Source organism: Hemiscyllium ocellatum, chromosome 36, assembly GCF_020745735.1.
Source record: "Hemiscyllium ocellatum isolate sHemOce1 chromosome 36, sHemOce1.pat.X.cur, whole genome shotgun sequence".
NCBI classification, from domain to species: domain Eukaryota; kingdom Metazoa; phylum Chordata; class Chondrichthyes; order Orectolobiformes; family Hemiscylliidae; genus Hemiscyllium; species Hemiscyllium ocellatum.
In genome coordinates this window covers 46,229,244-46,244,256 of record NC_083436.1, presented here as the reverse complement: position 1 = coordinate 46,244,256, position 15,013 = coordinate 46,229,244, and the positions used below count along the sequence as shown (strand labels likewise).

The window sequence follows — 15,013 nt, the reverse complement described above, 5'->3', positions numbered from 1 at the left end:
AAGATTTACAGGTAAAAGGCAGGAAACTAGAATTGAGAATGATCAGATCAGCTGTGATCTTATTGAATGGTGAAGAAGACTTTAGAGGCTCAGTCCTACTTCTCTTACTTTTAAATGGTCTTATGAAGCCATGTTTAAGCTAGTTAATATGAACAAACTGTGCATTACATGTTATGTTCCTCACAATTAAAAAGTCTTATCTAATTTACAATCTGAATGCTAATTGTTACTTTAAATGTGTAATTTATTGCCAGAACATTCCATAACAATTGGTTTTCACAGACTGACTTGAGCTTTTCATTTCGGCTGAAGTTTTTATTTTACTTTGCATACAATGACTGAATAATCTGGAGAGATTGTGGTATTAAAGTTCTAATTTTTCTATTTTCAAATGTATCTAAGCCATCTTTTTTGAGTATTGCTGACTGTTTCTTTGCAATTTGTTTTTAAATTAATTGTTCATGGGATGTGAACATCACTGCAAGAACAAAGTTTATTTCCTGGGAAGGGGATGGTAATCCACTTTTTTTTTCTCCACTAAAGTTCATGAAATATATCTACAGTGCTGTTAAGGATGAAGTTTCAATTTCTGATCCATTAATGTGGAAGAAACAGTAATATGTTCCTTCAGGGTGTTGTGATACTTTAAGTGGATGTTGCAGATGGTGGTGTTTCCATTTTACATTCTACTCTTGACTGAAAATAAAAAATACTGGAGATCCCAGCAGGTCAGGCAGCATCCATAGAGAGAAAGCAAGCTGACATTTCAAGTCCAGATGACTCTTCTTCAGCGCTGAGATGAAGCGAGGAGGGGACAGCATTTATACAACTGGATGGTGGGAAGGGTGGAGTGCTGGCGCGAAAGGATGTTAACAGTTCAGATGAAGTGGTTGGAATGTGAGAATGGTAGAACAATGGTGTAGGAGAAAGTGAGGATTGCAGATGCTCTACATTGGGGAGACAGGACGCCAACTTGCAGAACGTTTCAGAACGTAAACATCCCCACTGCCCTGTGGCTGACCACTTCAACTCCCCCTCTCACTCCGCCAAGGACGTGCAAGTCCTGGGCCGCCTCTGCTGCCAAAACCTAGTCACCCGATGACTGGAGGAAGAACACCTCACCTTCCACCTTGCGACCCTCCAACCACATGACATTAATGTTGATTTCACCAATTTTCTCATCTCCTCTTCCCCCACCTTATTCCCAGATCCAACCCTCTTGAACTGTCCCACCTATCCGCTCCACCCTCTGTTCCAACCCATCACCATCACCCCCCACCTTCATCTACCTATTGCCTTCCTAGCTACCTAACCCACCCTCTCCCATTTATCTCTCAGCCTCCTGGGCCCCACCCCCACATTTCTGATGAAGGGCTAATGCCCAAAAGTTAGATTTTCTTGCTCCTCAGATGCTGCCTGACCTCCTGTGCTTTTCCAGAACAATGCTGTGTCCGAAAGAAGACAGTCCCACTGGGGTGAGGGAAGGGGAAAGAGAACATGGTGACAGAGAATGTAACAAGTAAAGCTTTTTTAAAAAAAGGGAAGGAATGGGAGTGGATTCAGAGTCTGAAGGTGTTGAACTCAATCTTGAGCCCAGCCCTTCTGGGACCCCAGTGGGGACTATCTGTTCTTTCCAGTCTGGCAGTCAGACACACCATTTTTCAGCCATTCTCACATTCTGATAACTTAATCTGAACTATCAATACTCTTTCTCCCCCAGTACTCCATCCCCCCACCCCACCTCACTCACTATTGCATAACTGCTGTCCCTTTCACTTCAGGTCAGTTCTGATGAAGAGTCATCTGGACTCGAAACATTAGCTTGCTCTCTCCATGGACACTGCTTGACCTGGTGTCATTTCCAGCATTTTCTGTTTTTGGTACAGATTCCAGCATCTGTAATAATTTGCTCCTACATTCAACTCTCGTTCTCCTAGATGATAGAATGTTTGATTCCTATGTATACTATGAACTTCTGTTGTAGAATATAGAACAAAGAACGGTACAGTACCGAAATATGCGCTTTGCGCCACTTCATCTGTGCTGACCATGACTCTCTTCAAAGCAAATCTTATCTGCCTACACATGGATCATATCCTTCTATTTCCTGTCTGTTCATGTGTCTCTCAAAATGCCTGTTAAAGTTGCTATTGTTGATACTCCTACCACCTCCCCAGTAATGCATTCCAGTCACCTAGTATTCTCTGTGTAACAGAAACCTTCCTCACACCCTTTTAAACTTGCCTCTTCTATTTGACATTTCCATTCTGGGACAAAGATTCTGACTATCCACCCGATTCATGCCTCTTAAAATTGTATATACTTTGGTCAGGTTGTCCATTGGCCTCTGCACAAGCAAGAACAGTCCAAGTTTGTCCAACTCCCCTTATAGCTCATAAACTCTAATCCAGGCAAAATCCTGGCAGACCTCTTTTGCACACGTTCCTTTTACACATAGTACGGCGACCAGAACTGCACACAATATTCCAAATGTTGCCTAACCAAAGTTTTATACAGCTGCAACATGACTTGCCGAATTTTATACTCCATGACCTGACTGCTGAAAGCAAGCATGTTATACACCTTCTTTATCATCTTATTCACTTATGTTACCCAAGATCTCTCTGTATATCAATGCTCCAAAGAGTTCTGCCAATTATTGTTTACTTTCCTTTTGCAGTTGACTCTCAAATTGTACCATTTTATATTTGTCTGGATAAAACTCCATCTGCCATTTCTTTGTTCAACTTTCCAACTGATCTCCATTCTGTATCCTTTGTCAACCTTCCTCACTATCTACTATGCCACCAATTTTTATGACACCTGCAACCTTACGAATCAGACCACTGACATTTTCAATCAAATCATTTATTTTATATATATTACAAACAACAGAGCTCCCAGCACTTTGCAGAACACTATAGTATATCTCCTTAAAATGATTGTCCCTTTTGTACTCCAGATTTCTACCCGTATGGCCTTGCTGGATGAGCTCTCCAAGATGTTCACTCTTAGTTCAGCTGTGATATTCTCCTGAATCAATAATGCAACTCCCACATCTCCTTTACACCCCTTTCCATCACACCTGAAAGATATTCAGCTGAGTGTTCTTGTTGTTCAACCAAACGCCTTTGTCTTCACTTATTCTGTTATTGGGTAACACTCTTTGTGTTATTCATTCTTCTATTTTTGAAATGTCATTTCTTTTTGCAATCAATCTGTCTGCATGTTGTAACTTCTTCCACATAATTTCTGTGAAGCAGTTTTTATGCACTCTTTAGCATGTATTAGCAATTATTATTTTTAAACTTCTCACTGTGTCATTAAATATATGTAATGGCCATTCTGCTCTTCATGACAAAAATCTTTTGGTCAAGGTATGTGTTGTCAATGTTGAATATTTCGTGGGTTTTTTTTTGTAAAATCAGCACATATGAGAGTAAATCCAAAATCACAAAAGCATCTTGTCAGCATTAAACTACTGGCTTAGAAAAGATGAGTTGTCTGGAAAAGATTTCCACATGATGCATGTTTTGTTATGGCCCACGCAGTAATAGTCTGAAGTGTTAATTAGTTAATTAACGCAAGGGTACATCATTTAAATGTCATTTTTTTTACAATTGTCAAAGATATTTTGAAGTATCTTGCTGATTAAGGTGTTCTATTCAACCCACCTATTCTGGCACAAAACAATATTATAAACAGTTGGTATCCTAGTTATGGCACTTAGAAAGTGGTACAGCACAGCACAGGAACAGTACCTTGGATCCACCATGTCCATGCTGACCATGATGCCATTCTTAACTCATTCCATTTGCCTGCACATGGTCAATATCCCCCTATTCCCTGCCTGTTCATATATCTTTCTCAATGCTTCTCAAACATTGCTTCATGTCTATTTCTACCACCTCTTCTGGCAGCCTGTTCCGAGCACCTACCACCTTAGCCTCACATATCATCTTTAAACATTCCCCTTTCACCTTAAACCTGTGCCTTCTAGCACTTAACATTTCCACTCAGGGCCAAAAGATTAATTATCCCCCTATCAATGCCTGTCATAATATCATTTACTTCTATTATATCACCTCACAGCCTCTGATATTCTAACAAAAATAAATCCAAGTTTATCCAACCTCTCCTTAAGGCTAATACACTCCATCTAGGCCGCATCTTAGTAAACCTGTTTTGCTCCCTCTCCAAAGCCTTCACATCCTTCCTTTACTGTGGCGACCAGAACTGTATGCAACATTCTATGAGGGCCTAACTAAAGTTTTATACAACTGTACCATAACTTGCCAACTTTTGTACTCAATGACCAACTGATATAAGTAATCATGCAGCACACCTCCTTTACCAACCTTACCCACTTTCAGGGAACTATCTGCTTACACCCCAAGATCCCTCTGTATACAAATGCTCCTCAGGATCTTGCCATTTACATTATACTTCTCTCTTGCAGTTGATCTCCTAAATTGCATCACCTCACGCTTGTCCAAATTAAACTCCACCTTCCATTTCCCTGCTGAACTTTACATTGATCTATATCCTGCTGTATCCTTTGATAACCTTCCTCATTATCCACAACTCCATCAATTTTTGTGTCTTCTGCAAACTTATTAATCAGACCATTGACATTTTCAACTAAATTGTTTTATTTTATATAGAAAAAAGGTCACAGACCTCAAGTCAGAAAAAACATCCCTCCAAACTACCCTCTGTTTACTCTGACAAAGCCAATTTTCTATCCAACTTACTACTCACTGTGGATCCCATGTGACTTAATTTCCTCAACCAGCCTACCATGAGGGACCTTATCAAATGTGTTTGTAGAGTCCGTGTGGATAACATTTACTGTCTGACCGTCATCAATAATCATGGTGACTTCCTCTGAAAACTCAATCATATTGGTGATGCACACAAATCCAAGTTGTATATAACCCAAAAGAACTGCGGATACTGTAAATCAAAGACAAAAATAGAGATTGCTGAAAAAGCTTAGCAGGTCTGGCAGCATCTATAGAGAGATATCAGTTAACTGGGAGGGGATAAGGAATAAACGATAGGTGGGAATAGACCCCAACAAGAGAGAACAGTAGGCAGGCAGACAATGGAGTGAATAATGATTTGGCTAAGAGGATGAATAGCTGTTAATGGGGGGTGTTAGTTTCTAACAATATGTGGTGTGTAATAATAGACAATGTGATATCGAGGCCTGGCCTCCAGCACGATGTCACCACTAGACGCATATTCCCCTCGTCTCTGTGATCAGCCTTCCACAGGAACTGTTTCCTCAGAGACACTCTAGTCCACTCTTTTTCACCTCCTCCCCCCACCCCCCCAAAAAAGTCTCAAGACACTTTCCACTGCAACTGCAGAAAGTGTTACACCTCTCTGTTTACCTCCTTGTTCCTCAGTATCCAAGGGCCCAATCACATGTTCCAGGTAAAGCAGCTCTTTACCTGAATTTCACGCAATTTAGTCTATTGCATTTGCTGCTCACATTGTGGTCTTTTCTACACTGGGGAAATGAAGTATAGACTAGGTGACTGCTTTGCAAAGCACTTGCATTCTATTCACAAAAAAAGACCCTGAACTTCCAATTGTCTGCCACTTCAGTACACCATCCTGGAGATATTGTTCCCTGGCCAATGTCTCTGTCTCAGGCTTCCTGCGGTGCTCCAGCAAGGCTCAGCCTAAGCTGGGAGAACAGCATCTTATTTTCTACTTGGAGACACTGCATCCTTCCTGATTCAGTATAAAATGGAATAATTTTATGGCTTGAGCTCTCCCACGTCCTTACCCCAATCCCCACAACCAAGCCGTGTTGTCACACAGTCTACCAACCAATTGTTAGCCAGTAAGAGTGCCAATTAATAGCTATGCAACCTCCTAACCAGATTGTTATCCACTGCTTTGTCTGTCCAGCTGCTCTTCTCTCTCTTTGGGCTTTATCCCAATCTGTTGTTTACTCCTTACCCCCTCTCCCCACCTCCATCATTTTTTGTCATCTGCAAACTTACTAATCAGACGATTTCCCTTCTGCATATCAACTGACATTTTCCTTGCCACTATCAGTTCTGAGGATGGTCACTTGAAAGGTTAACTCTGATTTCTCTCCACAGCTGCTGCCAGACCAGCTGAGCTTTTCCAGCATTTTCTATTTTTGTCTCTTAAGCTGAATATTCCTAACAAGTATAAATAATTCCTGTTCTTAAGAATCTTCTCGAGTAATTTCCCCACTGCTAATGTAAGGCTCACCAACCTATAATTTCCTGGATTATCCCTGTTGCCCTTTTGAACATATTCTCCAGTCTTTCAAACTTTCAAATTAATGATTTCACCCGACGACCAGTTTTATCCTCTCCATAACTATTTTAAAACTTACAGCATTATGATCACTGTTCCCAAAATGCTCCCCCACCAAAACTTCAATCGCTTGGCCAGGTTCACTCTTCAATATAAGGTCAAGTACACCTCCTTCCCTATTTGGATTACCTACACACTGTTTCAAGAAGCCCTCCTGGAGTTCCTAACAAATTCTAAGAGAGTCCCAGTCAATCCTAGTCTCTTCACCTGAACTTCACCTGACCAAGGAGTGCTTCAAAAGTTTATGATTTTAAATAAACCTGTTGGACTATAACCTGGTGTCGTGTGACTTCTGACTTCAAGATCCTTGGGTGCATCTCATCCAGTCCTGGTGTCTTGTCAACTTTAAGTACCAACAGGCTGTTCAACCATTCTGCTCAATTAACTTTGAACCCTTCTAGTGACCAAGTTCTCTCCTTTGTCACCATGGCCCAGGTGGTATCAATGTCTTTGTTAAGTACATATGCTCCCTGACCCATGTGTAAATCTTCTTCTTGGTGCCTAATCTGTCCTACTGCTCCTTTTACCTCTATTTTATAATTTATATGGCCATGGAAGTCTCTAGGATACTTCATGTTGGCTGTCTGTATTTTCTAATAATTCTTCATTACTTCACTTATTTGCTTTTTAATTCCCCTCTGAACCTTTGATATCTCCTTTGGTTCTCAATTTTACTTTCTACTTAACACTTGTCATCAACACTTTTTTTCTTTATCTTCTCTTCATCTTTGGAGACAAGCAATAGCTGCTGGCCAGTCAGCCAGCCAGTGATGTCATCGATGTCCCAAGAATGATTTTTTTAAAAAAAATCTTAATTCCTATCTTGCTTGTCTTTCAGGGATTTCTGAATTTTTGTTCTGCCTTTTCTAGTTGAGGCAATATTCCTTGACCGAAATGGAACCATCTCCTCTTTTAAGTTGGTTCATTGTTCATTGCTGTTTTAACTGTGAACCTGTCATTCCAGTCAACCCAGCCCAGCTCTGTTCTTGCCCTGTTGAAGTGTATCCATTCATATTTCTCTCTCGGGATTTAATTCTCCATCATTGTCCTGAACTTTACAATATAATGATCACTGTCTGCGAAATATTCCCCAGCTGACACTTGATCAAATCAAATCAAAGAACAGAACAGAACAGAACAGCACAGGAACAAGCCCTTCAGCCCAACAAGACTGCTGACACATGATGCCTTTCTAAATTAAAAACCTTTTGCCTCTACGCAGTTTGTACTCCTCTATTCCTTTGTCATTCATATATCTTTGAGGAGAAAGTGAGGTCTGCAGATGCTGGAGATCAGAGCTAAAAATGTGTTGCTGGAAAAGCGCAGCAGGTCAGGCAGCATCCAAGGAACAGGAAATTCGACGTTTCGGGCATAAGCCCTTCATCAGGATTCCTGATGAAGGGCTTATGCCCGAAACATCGAATTTCCTGTTCCTTGGATGCTGCCTGACCTGCTGCGCTTTTCCAGCAACACATTTTCAGCTCATTCATATATCTGACAAGATGCCTTTATTTCTTTGCCATTTCATCTGCCCCTACCATCACCTCTGACAGTGCTTTCCAGGCACTGGAAAAAAGAATTTGCTTCATATCTCTTTTCAACTTACCCCCTTTTATCTTAACCTATCTCCACTTATTTGGCTTATTTCTAAGAATGAGATCTGACCGTGAATTCTTTCTTACTGGATGAGAAATATATGGAAACTGTCCTGCATGCAAACGAGGAACAGTTGTCCCTCGCTGCTCCATACACTAGAAATACCCCAGTCTATATTTGGGTAATTGAAGTCTCCCGTTTTAACTGCTCTGTAATTTTGACATTTCTCTGTAATCTCCCTGCTAAATTATTCGTTTTCATCCTTTCCACTAGTTGATGATCTACAGACTGCACCTAGTAGTATAACTATACCCTTTTGTTCCTTAGTTCTAGCCAAATTGATTATGTGCTTAGACTTCTGAGACATCTTTCTTCAGCACTGCAATTAACTCCTTAACCAATACTGCTACTCCTCCTTTCCTTCCTTTTTAATCTTTTCTGAATATGTCGTACCTAGAATATTTAACACCCAGTCTTGCCTTTTCCTGAACCAGGTCTCTGTTATACATAGAACATAGAATGCTACAGCACAATACAGGACCTTTGGCCCTTTATGCTGTGCCGACCTTTAATCCTACTCTAAGATCAGACTATCTTAATTTTACTATCATCCATGTGCCTATCCAAGTTTCGCTTAAATACCACTAATATTTCTGATTCTACTCCCACCGCTGGCACTGCATTCCACACACCCACCATTCTCTGTGTAAAGAACCAATCTCTGACATCTCCCCTAAACCTTTCTCTAATCACCTTAAAATTATGCCTCCTCATGATAGCTATTTCCACCTGGGAAAAAAAAAATCTGGCTATCCACTCTATCTGTGCTTCTTATCATCTTGTATACCTCTGTCAAGTCACTTCTAACCTTTGTTCACTCCAGTGAGAAAAGCCCTAGCTACCTCAACCTTTATTCATAAGACCTACCATCCAGTCCAGGCAGATCCTGCTAAATGTCCTCTGCACCCTCTCTAGAGCTTCAGCTCATTATTAGAATGAGGCAACCAGAACTGAACACTATATTGCAAGTATGGTCTAACCAGGTCTTTATAGAGTTGCAGTATAACCTCGCAGCTTTTAAACTCAATTCCTCTGTTAATGAAAGCCAATTACATTGTATGAAACAGAAAAGATAGTTGTTGACTTCAGGAGGGCATGGAGTGATCATTTTCTGCAGAACATTGACAGCTCACCCCTGGAGATCATGAAGAGCACCAAATTTCTAGGCATCCGCCTGGTGGAGAATCTCACCTGGACCCTCAACACCAGCTCCATAGCTAAGAAAGCCCAGCAGCTTCTCTACTTTCTGCGCAGGTTGAGAAAAGACCACCTCCCACCCCCATCCTCACCACATTCTACAGAGGGTTCATTGAGAGTATCCTGAGCTGCTGCATCACTGTGTGGTTTGGGAATTGCACCGTCTTGGACTGTAAGACCCTACAACGGATAGTGAGAACAGCTGAGAAGATAATTGGGGTCTCTCTTCCCTCCATTATAGAAATTTACACTTCATTCTATATCAGAAAGGCTAAGAGCATTGTGGAAGACCCCACACACCCCTCACTCAAACTCTTCTCCCTCCTGCCATCTGGCAGAACATACTGGAGCATTTGGTCTGTCACAGCCAGACTGTGTAATAGTTTCATCCCCCAAGCCATCAGGCTCCTTAACACTATATAATCAGAGTCTATTCCATCTGAAATTCTTTGCATGACTTTGAATTGCTGCTAGAAAAATGTCTATTATTTATCATTCTTTTATTTCACTGTATTTTGCGTGTTTTGCACTTCTTCTGCCCTGCATGCCACTTACGAATGTGTAGTTTGTGCTGTCCATGTATCACCCTCGGTCCTAGAGGGATGCAGTCTAATTTTTACTCTATCTGTTGTATATGGTAGAATTGACAAATAAACGCTACTCTACTCTATTCGTTCTTAACAACCCTATCAATTTGGGTGGCAATTTTGAGGGATCTGTGGACATGGACCCCAAGCTCACTCTGTTCTTCCACACTGCCAAGAATCCTGCCTTTAACCTTGTGTTCCGCACTCACATTCAACCTTCCAAAATGAATTACTTCACACTTTTCCAGGTTGAACTCCATCTGCCCCTTCTCAGCCCAGTTCTGCATTCTGTCAAAATCCCACTGCAACCTACAACAGCCCTCTACAGTATCCATAACTCCACCAACCTTTGTGTCATTAGCAAACTTACTAACCCACCCTTGCACTTCCTCATCCAAGTCGTTTATAAAGATCTGTAAGAGCAGAGGTCCCAGAACGGATCCCTGTGGAACACCATTGGTCACCAAGCCCCAGACTGAATACTTTCCATCAACTAAAACCCCCCCATGTCTTCTATGGGCCAGCCAATTCTGTATCCAGACAGCCAAACTTCACTGTATTCCTTGCTTCCTTACTTTCTGAATGAGTCTACCATGGGGAACCTGATCACACACCTAAAATCCAAGTATACTACATCCACTGCTGTACCTTCATTAATAATATCACATCTTCGAAGAATTCAATAAGACTTGAGGCATGAACTGCCACTCACAAAGAATTGCTGACTATCTCTAATCAAGTTATGCTTTTCCAAATAATCATAAATCCTATCTCAGAATCGTCTCCAATAATATGCTCACCACCAATGTAAGACTGACTGGTCTGTAATTCCCAGGGTTATCCCTATTGCCCTGAACAAGGGAATAACATTTGTCAACCTCCAATCATTTGGTACTACTCTAGTAGACAGTGAGGATGCAAAGATCATTGCCAGAGGCACAGCAGTCTCTTCCCTTGCTTCCTATAGTAATCTTGGGTATATCCCATCTGGCCCAGGGGACTTACTTATCCTTGTTTTTCAAAGTTTCCAGCACATTCTCCTTCTTAACTTCAACATTTTCAAACGTATCAGCCTGTTTCACACTGTCCTCTCAAACAACAAGGTCCTTCTCACTAGTGAATACTAAAGCAATGTATTCATTAAGGACCTTCCCTATCTCCTCAAATCCAGGAACAAGTTCTCTCCATTATACCTGATCAGCTGTACACTCTAGGAGAAAGTGAGGACTGCAGATGCTGGAATGCTCCTGATGAAGAGCTTATGCCTGATATGTCGATTCTCCTGCTCCTCGGATGCTGACCTGCTGTGCTTTGCTAGCACCACATTTTTCGACTCTACCCCTCACTCTGGCCATCCTCTTCTTCCTTGCCTAAGTGTAGAATGCTTTGGGGTTTTCCTTAATCCTAACCACTTTTTCATGCACCTTTCTAGCTGTTCAAGTCTATTCTTCAGCTTTTTCCTGGCTACCTTATAACCCTCTCGAGCCCTGTCTGACCTTGTTTCCTCAACCTTAAGCTTCCTTCTTCCTCTTGACTAGATGTTCCACATCTCTTGTCATTCCAAGGATCCTTTACCCTACCAAATCTTCTTTGCCTCAGTGGGACAAATCTATTCAGTACTTGCAGCAAGTGTCCGTAAACAACCTCCACATTTCTGTCATGCATTTCCCTGAGCATATCTGTTCCCAATTTATGCCCCACAGTTCCTGCCTAACCGCATTATAATTCCCCCTTCCTCAATTAAATACTTTCCCATACAGTATGCTCATATCCCTCTCCATGACTATAGTAAAGATCAGGGATTTGTGATCACTGTCACCGAAATACTGTTCCACCGAGAGATCTGACACCTGACCTGGTTCGTTGCCAAGCACCAAATCCAATATGGCCTCCCCTCTAGTCAGTTTATCTACATACTGTGTCAGGAATCCTTCCTGGACATACCTGACAATTTCTGCTCCATTCCAAACTATTTGGAATAAGGAGGTTCCATCAATATTAGGAAAGTTGAAGTCACCCATGACAACAACCCTGTTACTTCTGCACCTTTCCAAAATTTGCCTGCCAATCTACTCCTCCACAATCTTAAAACTGCACATGGCAATCTGTGCCTATGACTCCTCAGCCTTATTTACGATACTCCATGTATTCACATAAATGTTCAGTAACCCTAATTTGGATTTCATTTTTTTTTCTTACTTACTCTGACTTGACTGACTGATTTGATATCTCCCAACTATCATGTGAACCCTGGTCTCCTCCTCTACTATTCTCTGTTAGTTTCCATCCCCCTATCAGGTTACTTTAAAGCCTTCACAATGGCACTAAGAGAACATCTTGCAAGGAACTCAATTCCAATTTTGTTCAGGTGCAGCCCATGTGGCTTGTACTGGTCCCAAAGTCCTTAGAGCTAGTTCCAGTGTCCCAGGAATCTGAAGCTTTTCCTCCTTATCATCTTTCTGTGCCAGTCTTGATTTCATCTGCCTTATCCTACTATTTCTGTACTCACTTGCATGTGGCACTGAGAGTAATCTGCAGATTACTACATTTGAGGTCCTGCTTGCTAACATTTTACATAGCTTCCGAAATTCTGATTGCAGGAGGACCATATCCTCTTCCTGTGTGAGTCATTGGCATATATATTGGAATCACATTGATGGCCACAGAAATGCCTGCCTGTTCCCTAACTAAATCACCTATAACTATCACGCCTCCTTCCTCCCTCCTGAGGCACTTGTGGTGCCTCAAACATAGTGCTGACTACACTCTCTTCAGGCATCTATGCTCTCATCCGTTTCCAAAATGGAAAACTGATTTGTGAATTGAACATCAAGAGACTCCTACACTACTTGCCTGTTTCTCTTGGACTGCCCAGCAGTCACCATTCCTATCCTTCCCTCCAGGCTGTAAAGCTACTTGGGCATTCAGCTTCTCAGAATTAAAAAAAAATCATAAGAAATTTTTGCATTGCTTTTTAATTCATGAAAATATCCATGATTCTGTTATTTACGGTCTCTTTTGACACTTCATCTTAAGAACACATTGATATTGCAATGAGTTCTACTAACTCTACTGGAGTTTCACAAATCCAGTACCTTGGCATTGCTGCATTTATGCAGGACAACATGCAACTTAAACACTTCAGGAATGTTGCAAAATGCAAATAACTTGCAAAACCAATAGAAAATAGTGAAGCATTTTAGATGTGGAATTAATGAACCAGGGCCTTCTCAGGTAAACTCAACAGATACAAGGGCATAGGCGAATTAAATAAATTAGCTGTAACCTCACCAGTTTGTGAAAACAGTATTTAGGGTGAAAGGATATATTGAGGCCCAGGATCAGAGGTCCAGCACTTCGGCTTCAATACAGCAGCAAGAGGATCTACTGAGGCCCAGGGTTAGGAACCCAACAGATGAAAAGTCAAATGGTGGATTGATTGATTCATGCTTTAAAAAGTGAGGTTTTGAAAGAAGGGATTAACTGAGAAATAACAGGAATAAATTAAAATCAGAGTCAATGTGATGAAATAATATATTAAGCAAAATAGGATAAGGGAAGTAAGTTTAAGACAAAGCAAGAAACACTAAGTAAGTTTAAGAGATGGCTGCACAGGTCAAGTGAAACGTGCGGCCTGTGATAAATGGGAAATCAGTCATCCTACTGGGGTCCTAGGTAATCAAAGCTGCAGAAAATGTTTACACTGCAGAAACCTGATCACTGAGTTTCTGAGTTTGAACAATGAATGGAGGCACTGTGTCATATCTGCAAGGAGGAGAATTACATGGTGGCCATGTTTAGAGAGGAGTGATAGCTCTAGGTGATTCATTACTTAGGGAATAGACAGGCATTTCTGTAGTGGTGAACCTGAGAAGACTGAGAGTAAATGGCAACGAGGAAAATAGATGGACAAAAGAGAGAAAAGTTGACAGTAATCAGGGTCAGGATAATGAAAAGTGGAAGTAATGAAAGGAAGGAAGAAGAGTGGTGCATTGACAATGCCAAGTTTAATTGAGTGTACTTGCTGAGGTAGGTTGCCAAGGTATAATGGTTGCCAGTGTGAACTATGAGTTAAGATAAGGTTTCTCTAAAAGGGTAGGGTGATGATGGGATACACTGTTAATGTGAAAGGAGGGGGAAATTGAATGGAGCACAACATATGAACTGGTAGAGATTTGAATAGATACTTCTGTTTGCATGTATGCGACAGGGAGTGGGAGTCTGGCGTTGAGTATGCATGAACAGGTGGAGAGTTATATGGAGTTCATTGCATGTGTGAAATGATGGGGAGTTGGACGAGGTGCTGGTGCCTGTGAATTGGATCTGTAGGCAGTGACTTTGTGACTAGGGTTGTGTCGAACATGCATTGGATGTGGCAGTCAATAATATGAAAACATTTAAAAGTTTAGTTAATGTCCTTTGCCATAGGTATTGACTATAAGTGCAATATAAAGTCTTGCATTTGTAGGACAATAAATGTACACAGCATTATTACATTATTTAGTTTTAAAAATCTATTGTGCACATCTATTTCAATATTATTTTGTGAGTAAGCCCACTGACTATTATTATTCAAACCTTAGGTACTGTCTGCCATTTTGGTATCCATATTTAAGAAAGGATATGTATGCATTGGCAGTGCTATGTCGGCAGATCAGAAGCTTGGCCAAATGGATGAGGAACTGAGTCAATTGGGACAACACTGTCTGGAGTTTAGAAAAGTGAGATTGATCTCACTGAAACATAAAGACTGTGAAGGGGTTTGACTGGGTAGATGCTGAAAGGTTATATGCTGACAGGGGGTCAAAAACACCAGGATAAGGTCTCCGTATAAGGGATGTTTTAGGACTGGAATGCGGACTATTTGTTCACTCAAAGTGTTGTGAATCTTTGAAATTTTCTATCTCAGAAGATTGCGAATGCTGCATTATTTGATAGGATAAACATATTTTTAGTTTTGGAATCAAGGTGTATAGGGGGTAGGAAGGAAGGTGCTTCGATTGAATTGAATGACGGAGCTGGTTCAGCAGGCTATATGATCTACTCTTACTCACATGACTTGTGTTCTCATATTACGTGCTCATCTGTTTGGGATGTTGTAATTTACTCAAGTATTATCTTCAGTGAAAAAGCATGGCTTAATTGTGAGTTGTAACTGCATAATCTATTTACAGAAGTGAGAAAAGCTTCTACAGAATGTCAAATAG

General features: G+C 41.0%; 1 protein-coding gene across 3 annotated transcripts in view; it reads left to right on the top strand.

Moving 5' to 3' along the window:
* LOC132833431 (sodium/hydrogen exchanger 9B2-like) overlaps positions 1-15,013 on the top strand; it is a 177,288-nt gene that overhangs the window by 76,941 nt on the left and 85,334 nt on the right. The window lies entirely within an intron of this gene.